The sequence below is a fragment of the Anopheles gambiae genome, chromosome 2 (assembly GCF_943734735.2).
Source record: "Anopheles gambiae chromosome 2, idAnoGambNW_F1_1, whole genome shotgun sequence".
NCBI classification, from domain to species: domain Eukaryota; kingdom Metazoa; phylum Arthropoda; class Insecta; order Diptera; family Culicidae; genus Anopheles; species Anopheles gambiae.
The window spans coordinates 62,640,897-62,651,673 of record NC_064601.1 but is presented as its reverse complement, the minus strand read 5'-3'; the positions used below and the strand labels follow the sequence as shown (position 1 = coordinate 62,651,673).

Genomic DNA, 10,777 nt, shown 5'->3' with positions numbered 1-10,777 from the left:
GGAAAGGAGGGAAAGGATGGAAAGGAGGGAAAGGAGGGAAAGGAGTGAAAGAAGGGAAAGGAGGGAAAGGAGGGAAAGGAGGGAAAGGAGGGAAAGGAGGGAAAGGAGGGAAAGGAGGGAAAGTATTTCGAAACGCACAATCAAATGTATTTCGAACCACCAATTGGGACGAAAAAGTTACTGCAGGTTTATTTCCATACCGTTTCAAACTGTTTCGTCACGTCTCAGCCCAAGTAAGCACGGAGGAGCTGAGCCGGAATCGATACGAGCACACACCAACTGGTTGAATTTGAAGACAGATGTTTTAACCAACAGATCCACAATACACACCTTCAAACATTGTTTCCGGGATTAGGCATCTCCGAGCTACCAAACAGCTACCGAACACTCAATTCATTCCAGAAGTACCAATTAAGGGGAGAGATGTTGGATCATTCAGTTACCGCAGGACTCCACACAGCATAACACGGAGCGCAACATAACAACTGACAGCTGCCAAACGCGTAAGAAAACGCTTGAGACAGGAGGTAAAGCGTTTCATTAACTGTCGGTAATCGCAGTAGGTTGGTAGCTTTCCAATGAGAAATGAGCGGCCTACTACGGATATTCATAACAAGGTACCGGCAATACAGCGTTTTCTGAAGCGTTAAGCAGCTGTCAGTTGTTATGTTGCGCTCCGTGTTATGCTGTGTGGAGTCCTGCGGTTATAAGGGGGGAGATGTTGGATCATAGCACACATTGCAATCATAACATTTTCATGTAATAATTATTAATTGATCATAGTTCACGTTGTTACATTCTGAACTATAAAAAGTAGGGAATGCAAATAACACGTTCAGTTTGAATAAACCTATCGATTGAAACTCATCGTAGTTTGGCAAACCAGTACACAACAGATACTATGATGCCTTTTGCCGCAACCGTACCACGCTACATTGTGCTGATAGGCGACAGTTTTTGGTGTTATGGTTGCTGTACTTGCAGCAATTGGTGCAAATTCTATGCCGAATAAAAAGAGTTAATTTTATATTGGGTGTCTTATCGTTCAATTGCCTGCAACGAGTGGTTTCGTGAGGAAATCCACAAATTATACATATTGTTTCTGTTGTGTCTCTAGCGGTGGACTGTAACTTGAGGGGGTGGGGTAGTAGGTTTTCTTTCACCATAAATCGGGAGCCCTCACGGACAAGACGATCTTTCTTGGTTGATGTCGCATGCAAGACTAAAGTACATTTATTATACCTTCAATGTGTGCGTGTCGCACTCCGGATTCTACTGTCACAAAAAATATGCAAACCCAAGCAACAACCCAATCCCTGTGACATATGTCAGTTTGCCCAAGCAGCAAACGCAATGCGCAACTCGCACAACATCCTCCCCGGCGTTGAAATGTTATTTCAATTTTCATCCTCGTCTAACGGTAGAAAACAGACCTCAGTTACCGCACGCTTGAATTCCGCTCCATTCGCCGTCTTAACGGTAACGACACGAATTGTACCATCGTCTCCAGGGTGTGCGGCAACGATTCTGGCAAGTGGCCACTGCAGTAGTGGCGCATTCTGGTCAGCTAGTAGCACAAGTGATCCTACTTTAATCACCTTCCGCTTCAGCCATTTCGATCGATTCTGCAGCTCCGGCAGATACTCGGCGGTCCATCGTTTCCAGAAGTGTTGCAGCATGGACTGCACTAACTGCCATCGTGAGAGATGATTTTCCTTCAAGGTAGAGTAGTCAGGTTCAGGAACCGTCTGCATCTCACGTCCGATCAGGAAATGTGCAGGCGTGATCGCAGTGTAGTCGGATGGGTCATCTGAACTCGGTACCAAGGGACGAGAGTTTAGTACCGCTTCTATCTGGGTCAATGTCGTGTAAAGCTCCTCGTAAGACAGCTTCCTATCGCCAACAATACGTTTTAGGTGGTATTTGACCTGCTTCACACCAGCCTCCCAAATGCCACCAAAGTGTGGGCTTCGTGGTGGTATGAACGACCAGTCAATACCCTTGTCGACGCAATAGTTGGTGATCTTTTTCGTAGCGCAATCGTTCTCGAACATACGCCAAAGTTCATGTAGTTCGGTTTTAGCTCCGACAAAATTAGTCGCGTTGTCAGAGCGTATCGTTTTTGGGCATCCACGTCGACTGATGAACCGTCTCAAACTCGCTAGAAATGCGTCAGTCGTCAAGTCTGAAACCAATTCCAAGTGAACCGCCCGAGTCTGCAAACACACAAACAAGCACACGTACGCCTTGGTGATTTGCGGTTTGCGAGAATTAGTTGATTTTATCCAGAAGGGACCAGCGTAGTCCACACCGGTATTCGAAAAGACGGGGGCTGGCTGGACGCGATACGACGGTAGGTCACCCATCAGTTGCGTCGTCTTCAACGGATTTGCCTTGAAACACACGATGCACTTCCGTATCACCTTTCGAATAGTATTCTTCACATTCAGTGGCCAGTACCGTTGACGTACAACTGCAAGCAAACCTCTTTGCCCGATGTGTAGGTTGTCGATGTGTAGTTCGCGAACGAGAGCTTCAGTGATTGGATGCTTAGCCGGCAACAGCATCTGATGTCGACTGTCGTAAGGTATGAAGGCTCGCTTGATTCTGCCTCCAACTCGTATGATCCCATCGTCAGGATCCAAAAACGCTTGTAGTCCATTAAGTCGATGTTTTGTATTCGCACCGTCCATAAGTGCGATGATTTCGGGCTGGAAAGTCTCGCGTTGAACCAGTCGTACTATTAAGAGCGTCGCTGTACGCACTTCCTTCGCTGTCAGTCGGCCCTTTACCACCTCCCTTTTGCGTGACTTGATGAACCTAGCTAGTCGCACCAAGTAGGCCATACTCCTTACAATCTGTGTGTAACTGCTCAACCTGTCAAAGATCGGAAAACGTTCGATCGGAACAGTCATGGCTAAAGCCACTCCAGCTCGCATTTCCGGCAGCTCATTATCCGGAATTTCCACTTCGTCCTCATCCTTCATGAGGTGCTGTGTTGGTCGGGGCCGCCACCAAATAGTTGAACCTATTAATTTCCTCGGTGTAACTCCACGTGAAATCAAATCGGCCGGGTTGTCATGTGTGGAAATGTAATGCCAGTGGAAGGATTGGCTAAGCTGCTGGATCTCGCTTACCCGATTTGATACGTATGTCTGCAGTAGTTCTGGCGTTTTCTTGACCCAAGCCAAGACGATTTTTGAGTCGCTCCAAAGATGTACTGATTCAAACTTAAGCTCCGTAGCGTTCAGGAACTTCACGACCATTCGAGCCAGTAACAGTGCCGCTAACAGTTCGGCTCGAGGGGTCGTGATGGCCTTCTCCTTCGGACTTCGTTTTTTCGGTAGGATCCGAGACTTGCTGCAAACAAGCTGCATCTTGGACTCCTCGTCGGTGAAAGTGCCCTGCACGTACAAGCAGGCACCGTAGGCTTGATCGGATGCGTCAGCGAACCCTTGTAGTCTCAGCTGGAACACATCCTTCCAGGAAATCCATCTCGGAACTCGGATTTCCCTCAGTGATGTCATCTCGGTCCGAAAGTTTCGCCACTTCTCGTCGATTTCGGTTGGGATGGAGTCGTCCCAATCGATTTGTAGTTCACCTACTTCTCGCAAGATCAGCTTCGCGTAGGTGATTACTGGGCCAAAGAATCCAAGTGGGTCGAAGATTTTGGCCAGTTGACTCAGAAGTTTCCTTCGAGTCATTCCTTCTGGGTTGTCAAAGTCAGGAACGGACACTGAGAACCAGTCCTCCAACGGGTTCCATGTCACGCCCAGTGTCTTAACGATGGTCTTCGAGGTGTCGTCCGTAACCTCGAAAGTGTCTCCTCGTTGTTCTTCAGCTACACCTAAAACGATATCTGAATGGTTGGCGCACCACTTGTGAGCGCTGAAGCAGGCTTTCGCTAGTAGTCCAGTCACATCTCGCTGTAGTTGGCAAGCCTCAGCAAGGGTATCGGCACCAGTCAGGATATCATCCATGTATGTCTCCCTATTGACCACCTCTGCGGCCCTTGGGAACTCATAGTGATGATCTTCTGCAGCTTGCTTCAGAGCCATGGTTGCTTGAAACGGGGAAGGTCCCAAGCCATACGTAACTGTCAGCAGCTCTCGCACCGTAAGTGGGTCGTTCCGATTGTACCTCCAAAAGATTCGCTGGTACCTTGTGTCATCCGGATGGACCACCACTTGACGAAACGTCTTCGGAATGTCGAGTGTGAAGACGTACTGAAATCCTCTGAAACGAAGCAAAATTGCAGTAAGATCGTTCTGAACCGTCGGTCCAGTCATCAAAACGTCGTTGATCGAGACGCCGGTTGACGTCTTCGCTGATCCATCAAACACGACTCGCAGCTTGGTTGTCGTGCTCGTAGGCCGCAGCACGCAGTGGTGCGGTAGATAAAACACCGATCCTGGGTCGTCATTCGGTGTTTCCACAATCTCGCGCATGTGTCCGAGATCCTCATATTCTCGGATGAACCGCGAATATTGCTCCTTTAAGTCCGGCTGCTTGTCAAGTTTTCGCTCCAAAGCCAGAAAACGTCGCAGCGCTGTGTCTCGCGAGCCGCCAAGCTCGCGTTTACGTTCGTTGAACGGATATCGTACTACATACCGTCCCTCCTTAGTTCGCTCGTGTGTGCGCTGGAAGTGTTCCAGGCACGCTTCGTCATCCGCCTTCGGGGAAGGGCGGAGCTCGTCGCAGGATTCTACCTTGTAGAAGTTCCTCAGCAGTTCGATGAGCGGCTCATCGTCAGCAGTTTGGCAAAGTGTACGCGCAACGACCGTCGTGTTGCTCGCGATCACACCTCCAGCGATCCAACCCAGCTTTGTGTATCGCAGCGCAGGTCGGTTCGGACCGAGTTCACATCGGCCGTCAAGCATCAGGTTCCAAAAACTTCCAGCGCCAATCAGCATATCGACAGGTCCTCTTCTGTTGAAGGTAGGGTCGGCCAGCACCTGTTCGCTCGAGATGGGCCACTGTGATATGTCGAAAGACTTCGTCGGAAGTTCCCCAGTGATTCGTGGTGTCACTAGGAAGTCTAACTCAGCTGTAAAGTCACTGGCACGAGACCTGATCGTCGTGCGCAGTTTACGGCAAAGACGAGTTCTATTGCCGTTCAGACCACTGACCGTGACGTCAGCGGGTTTTGTCTTAAGGGAGAGAAGGTTTGCAAATCGCTCGGTGACAAAGTTCATCTGCGAAGCAGAGTCTAATACCACTCTACAAGGGTAGGGAGAATTGCACAAACCATCCACTAAAACAATGGCAGTCGAAAGGACGGTCTGCTTCTCGGGTTCCACGTCACTCGCGCACAGGGTTGTCGGTGTTTCAGCTTGTACGTTGGCTGTTTGGGATTCTTCTATCACTGATTCACTAGATGTCGTTTGACCTACGTTAGTTGCAACCTGACTTGGGGAATCTTCATGGAGTAAGCTATGATGTTTCTTACCGCAACGACGGCAAAAACTGGATAAACATGCTCGCAATTGATGGCCTTTGGAGAGACAATTGAAGCAAACACCGCACCGTTTTGCAATCTCGAACCTTTCCTTAACACCTTTAGCCCTGAAAAGTTCGCAAGCTCGGAGTTCATGAGCAGCACTGCATACTGGACACTTCGCTAACGGTTTAGGTTCACTCACTACCAGGCTCCTTGCCACTGTTTTCGGCTTCGTACTTTCCGTCGATGTTTTCACGCTGGTATCGAGCTTCTCAGAAATTCGACACTGCTCCTCCAAAAACTCCATCATAGCGGCGTAGGAAGAAAGTAAGTTCTTCCTTTGTTTCGTCTCCCAAGCCACTCGCAACTTCTTGTCTAACTTACCAGCTATAAGGTTGACCAACATTTGCTCACCGAGACCACCTACCGGAAGGTTCTGATTCTTCAACGCCTCAACGTTTTTAGTGCAGGTGTCAATCACTTTACGAAGGCTCGAAGCATTGTCCTGGTTAATCTTGGGTAAGCTGAAAAGGTTTTCAATGTGCTTATCCACAACCACTCTTTTGTCTTCATACCGCTGAGTGAGAACCTTCCAGGCAGCTTCGTAGTCGTTGTTGTTTACCAGCTCATCGTCGATGATACCAGCCGCCTTTCCGACAAGGCAGTTTCGCAAATGAAAAAGCTTCAGGGTCGGTTCTTCTTGCTGGTATCGGTTCATCACCGTGGTGAACATCGCCTTGAACGAATACCACTTTTCGTATGACCCATCAAAGGTCGGTAGGGGCACTTGCAACGGAGGGAGGTAGGGCTGAGCCTGGTGCTGGGTCAGTGGGAGAGCAGGTGGAACGGCTACTTCAACTTTCGTTACGGCATCGAAACACGCGGTCAGTTTCAACGAAACGTCATTGAAACTTGTCTCAAATTCGATGTATTTGTCATTCTGCTCTTTGTCTTGTTCATCGTGCAGCGATAACTCGTAGATTTTGTTCTGTATTTCGTTGCACTCACTATAGATGTTTTCTAAAGCCTTTTCCTGGAGTTGAAGTAAGCGCACGTTTTTTACGTTGAGGTTAGGCTGCTCTGCACTGTCACACAAAGCTGCACACACACGACTAAGCTTTCCACACACTGCTTCCCGTTGCTTCTCCAACACTTTCAGCTGTGCCTCCATTTCGTCGGAATTGTCTTCTACTAGCTGTTGTTGTGATGATGTTGGTTTCGGTGATGTCGTCCCACGCTTAACTGGTGTTCGTTTTAGCTTTTTTGATCGAGTAAATGGTGATGGCATCGTTCGTCACACATGCACACACACCATCAACGTCGTATCAAGCCTTTGCACAAGAATCCGCGCCAAGCTAAGCTGTCACACACACACGCGCATACACGTACACGTACATTCGCTTGCGCCGCTGCGCAATTGCACACGAACCGATACCAAGCTGAACGCACTAACACACATTCACTTGCACCGGCACGCCATTTGCAACCGCTAAAACCCAAGCCAAACACTTCTCCTGAAAAGAACACTTTTCCCTTCTTGTTGTCTGGAATGCCCTCAGGCAGCTTCCGTCGAACAGCACTGACCGAAAACACTCGCGTTTACGGATACTGTTCGATCTGTTTGTCAGTAGTAACGCACCAAAAGTCACGTCACTGTAGGGCGTCTAGAGCCCTTAACACCCGGTCTCGGATGTTCCTTTGTACCGACTTTACGCGAGAAAGACAAACCACTTATCACAACACTGGGTAACTTTATCCGGTTCCGTAGGACCACAACCCGCTTGGCAAAATGTCGCGCGACATGCATGCTTGAAATCGATGCTTGTTAACATTTTATTTCAAGCATCGTGAGTGTCCCAGCGTGAGCGCTGAGCGCACCTCCCCTCATTCTCAATGCCACGTTTTTGGTTAATCCTCGCTCCCACCCTTTCTTTCCTTCTCCTCAACGGACCTACCATTCCCGCGAGCGTAGGCCGATCGAAAAATTCCAGGAAATTCGGACAGTAAATGTGCAGTTTTTTATTCACAGAGCTATTCGGGAATATTTCAATTCTTGATGGCGCGTACTGGCGATCAAAACGGTGGCTGCTTGCTCCACCGATGGCGCGTGCTGTTGGAAGAAAAACACTTGTTGTTTGATGCGTTTTTCTGAGGAATGAAAGATATATCTAGCATTAGAATGGTGAACAAAACTAGGACTATTTAAAACTTACCGATCACGAAGATATTTGAATTTAAACGGCGACTCTGTAAGCCCGATTCACCTTCTTTGATCGGCTATCAGATGCTTTGGTAATGAGATAGCTAGGTGTGATGGCAAATAATAGAAGAATAATCAAACATTAAAAGCAATACGATTGTTAAAAAACAAACATCATTTGAAATATTCTTCTTCTTATGCATGCACTTACCCGTAGATCATGTAACAAAACAAACTGCAGTTGCGCCTGCGTTTACATCTTTCACGATTTACTTAATTACTTTTCTATAAACATTTTATAATTTTCACTGCATCTTCCGGCACCGATCCTTCCCAAATGAAATTTGCATTCGTTCTGGCAATGAGTTTCGAACGATCACAACACAGCGCGAGAGTGAAGAACACAAAGTAAATGGCACTATGTACAAGTGTTGATCATTTGATCAAAATAGAGTATAATGGAATTCATTTTACTTCAAATGAATTTAATTTATTCTGATTCACATTTCAATTATTGTTATCAGCCTAGTTGTTAATGTTTAAAATTTTGATGAAGTGAAAACATCATTACCAGATAAATGAAACGACAAACGACGCATTTTGACCATACCGAATTATGATCGTCTTTACACATAGTGTCATCTCTGGCGCTTCAGGGTCTCACGCTCAGAGCAAAAATTCTCGCAAATTCGCAACGGTGGGAGCGTTCAGCTGTGGAGGGCTGGAGGAGTGCGAGTGTGTGTCTCATGCACACAGCGAAATTTTGGTCAACACCTCAATGGTGGGAGCGTTTTTCCATGGGATGGGGTAGTGGAGTGCGAGTGTGTCGCATGATTCCTTCAAAACTAAGGCCAGGGGTAGCGAGAGGCATCAAAATGAGCTACTCTTTGCCAAGCGGGAATGTTGTGTATCTAGCGGTGGACTGTAACTTGAGGGGGTGGGGTAGTAGGTTTTCTTTCACCATAAATCGGGAGCCCTCACGGACAAGACGATCTATCTTCGTTGATGTCGCATGCAAGACTAAAGTACATTTATTATACCTTCAATGTGTGCGTGTCGCACTCCGAATTCTACTGTCACAAAAAATATGCAAACCCAAGCAACAACCCAATCCCTGTGACATATGTCAGTTTGCCCAAGCAGCAAACGCAATGCGCAACTCGCACAACAGTTTCCTTTTCTGGCCCTTTGTGACGATGCTGTATATTTTGATGTTTCGACCTTTCTTGCTTGGATACTCCTTCGTTCGTGGCCGCATAATGGCTAGTTCTTCAGAGGGTTTCAGCCATTCTGCTAGGTCTTGTAGCGTAAGATTCTTGTTATCTTGTTTCGTACTTATCGTGTGTTTCAACTAGGCATGGGCAAAACGATTCTTTTCACCGAACGCGAACGAACTAGTTCGCTCACCAAAAAGAACCGTACGTGAACGACGATTCTTTCGTTCTTTTTTTCATGGGGTGTTTATTTACAAAGAACGCTTGTTATCTTTTTCATTTACCCGCCATAGACGCATACTGTAGCCAAAGAAGTACTCATTCTGCGGTTGACACCAATAATTTAAAAACATTAAAGACTCGGCCCATCTGCTGTCTGGCTAGCTATCGAAAAACCGACCAATAACTAGCATGTATAAAACTAATACGAGCATAGATGTCTCCAGCATATATTGTACCCTATGCCTTATACACACTCAAGGATTCTATAAAAAAAAACTACTTAAATATGGATCAACATGATGAGCGCAATTCCAGTTCAGTTCATTCGCGAATAATGAATAATCCGTTTGAACGGGATCGAGCTATTGAATTGTATATGTATAATTTCCACACCAACAGAGCACAGATCGAACACAAATGAGCCAGTTCGAACGCGTTCGATGAATTCAGTTGTGTAGGTACGATTTACACACCAACAGAACACAGATCGAGCACCAGTTCGAACGCGTTCGATAAATTCAGTCGTATAGATACGATTTCCAAACCAACAGCACACCAAGGATAATGTATTTAGAAGGTTGATTTTTATCGCTTTTGCTGGGCGACATTGTGGGGGACATCTGTCACTCTCTGCATACAAATTTCATTACCCCGCACCAGCCCTCCCCGAATTTTATACCGTAGCCCCCGGAAGAGAAATGTCAAGTCGAGAAATGTCATTTTGCTCTGAACAACTTCACCTTGTCATTTATAACACCTTGCAGCACACGTATCGAACACTGCCTGACAAATTCGACGGCGTTCGAGGAATTGAGTTGTATGGGTACGATTTCAACACCAACAGGGTACATTTTGATCTCTGACGACTCGTTCGCACGGTGCGAGAAAGAGCGAGAAAGCAATATGATTTTGCACGTTTCATTACCACATTTATGTGTGTCGTCGAACAATGAACGGAACGTTCGAACGCGTTCGGTGTAGTCAGTTTCTTCCAAAAGTTCTGGTCGTTTTTTGTTAAGAATCTCGTTCGTTCGTGCACTTTACCGAACTGTTCGAATGGTTCGATTCTCGTTCAACCTTTCGTTCCGAAGTTCGGTTGAAAACCTTGATGTTAAATCGTTTAGCAGCCTTTGGTCATTCAAAAATCCTTCTTGCTTCAACAACACCATGTTGTCAATGAGATTGCGCAAAGCGTTGGAAAATTCTAAAAATGCTGAAGGATTATCTGTCGTTATATGTTTTATCACTAGTAATTCTAGCAGTAAAGACTTGTAAATGCTTTCAGGGTTCCCGACCATTTTGTCGAGCCTGGTTATTACGAGCGCAACGGTTTTCTGGGTTAAGCATTGATCCGCTAACTGCACGAAGTGCTTAACCTTTCAGATGCTTTTGCAGCCTATTTATGTTTTCTAAATTAATTTCACTACTTGCCGATCCGTTGGTTAATGCATCCTCTCTGGAGCCACCATTTGTCGCGCACACGAAACTGTCTTTCGGAGCAGCAGTCAGGCACAGTACACGCCGACTTAAGCACAATAATAAACGCACCAACTGGCTCTTGGCAAATGATGCCTTCATTAATTTTTTCAATTGAATTTATACTCTAAAAATGCTGACCGTCGTCGAGCAGCATTTTCTTCTTAGCCTATGTTTTCCATAAAATCGTTAAAAAAGCGCGCATCGCTGGCGCGTTGCATAACG

At 46.5% G+C, this 10,777-nt stretch overlaps 1 long non-coding RNA gene across 1 annotated transcript; it reads right to left on the bottom strand.

Annotated features, from left to right (window-relative positions):
• Nucleotides 1-7,435: 7,435 nt before the first annotated feature.
• LOC133391544 (uncharacterized) lies at nucleotides 7,436-8,526 on the bottom strand. The gene is made up of 2 exons (XR_009765039.1): nucleotides 7,654-8,526; nucleotides 7,436-7,588 (listed from the first exon to the last, which is right to left on the bottom strand). It is a non-coding gene; the product is annotated as an uncharacterized LOC133391544 (long non-coding RNA).
• Nucleotides 8,527-10,777: the final 2,251 nt, after the last annotated feature.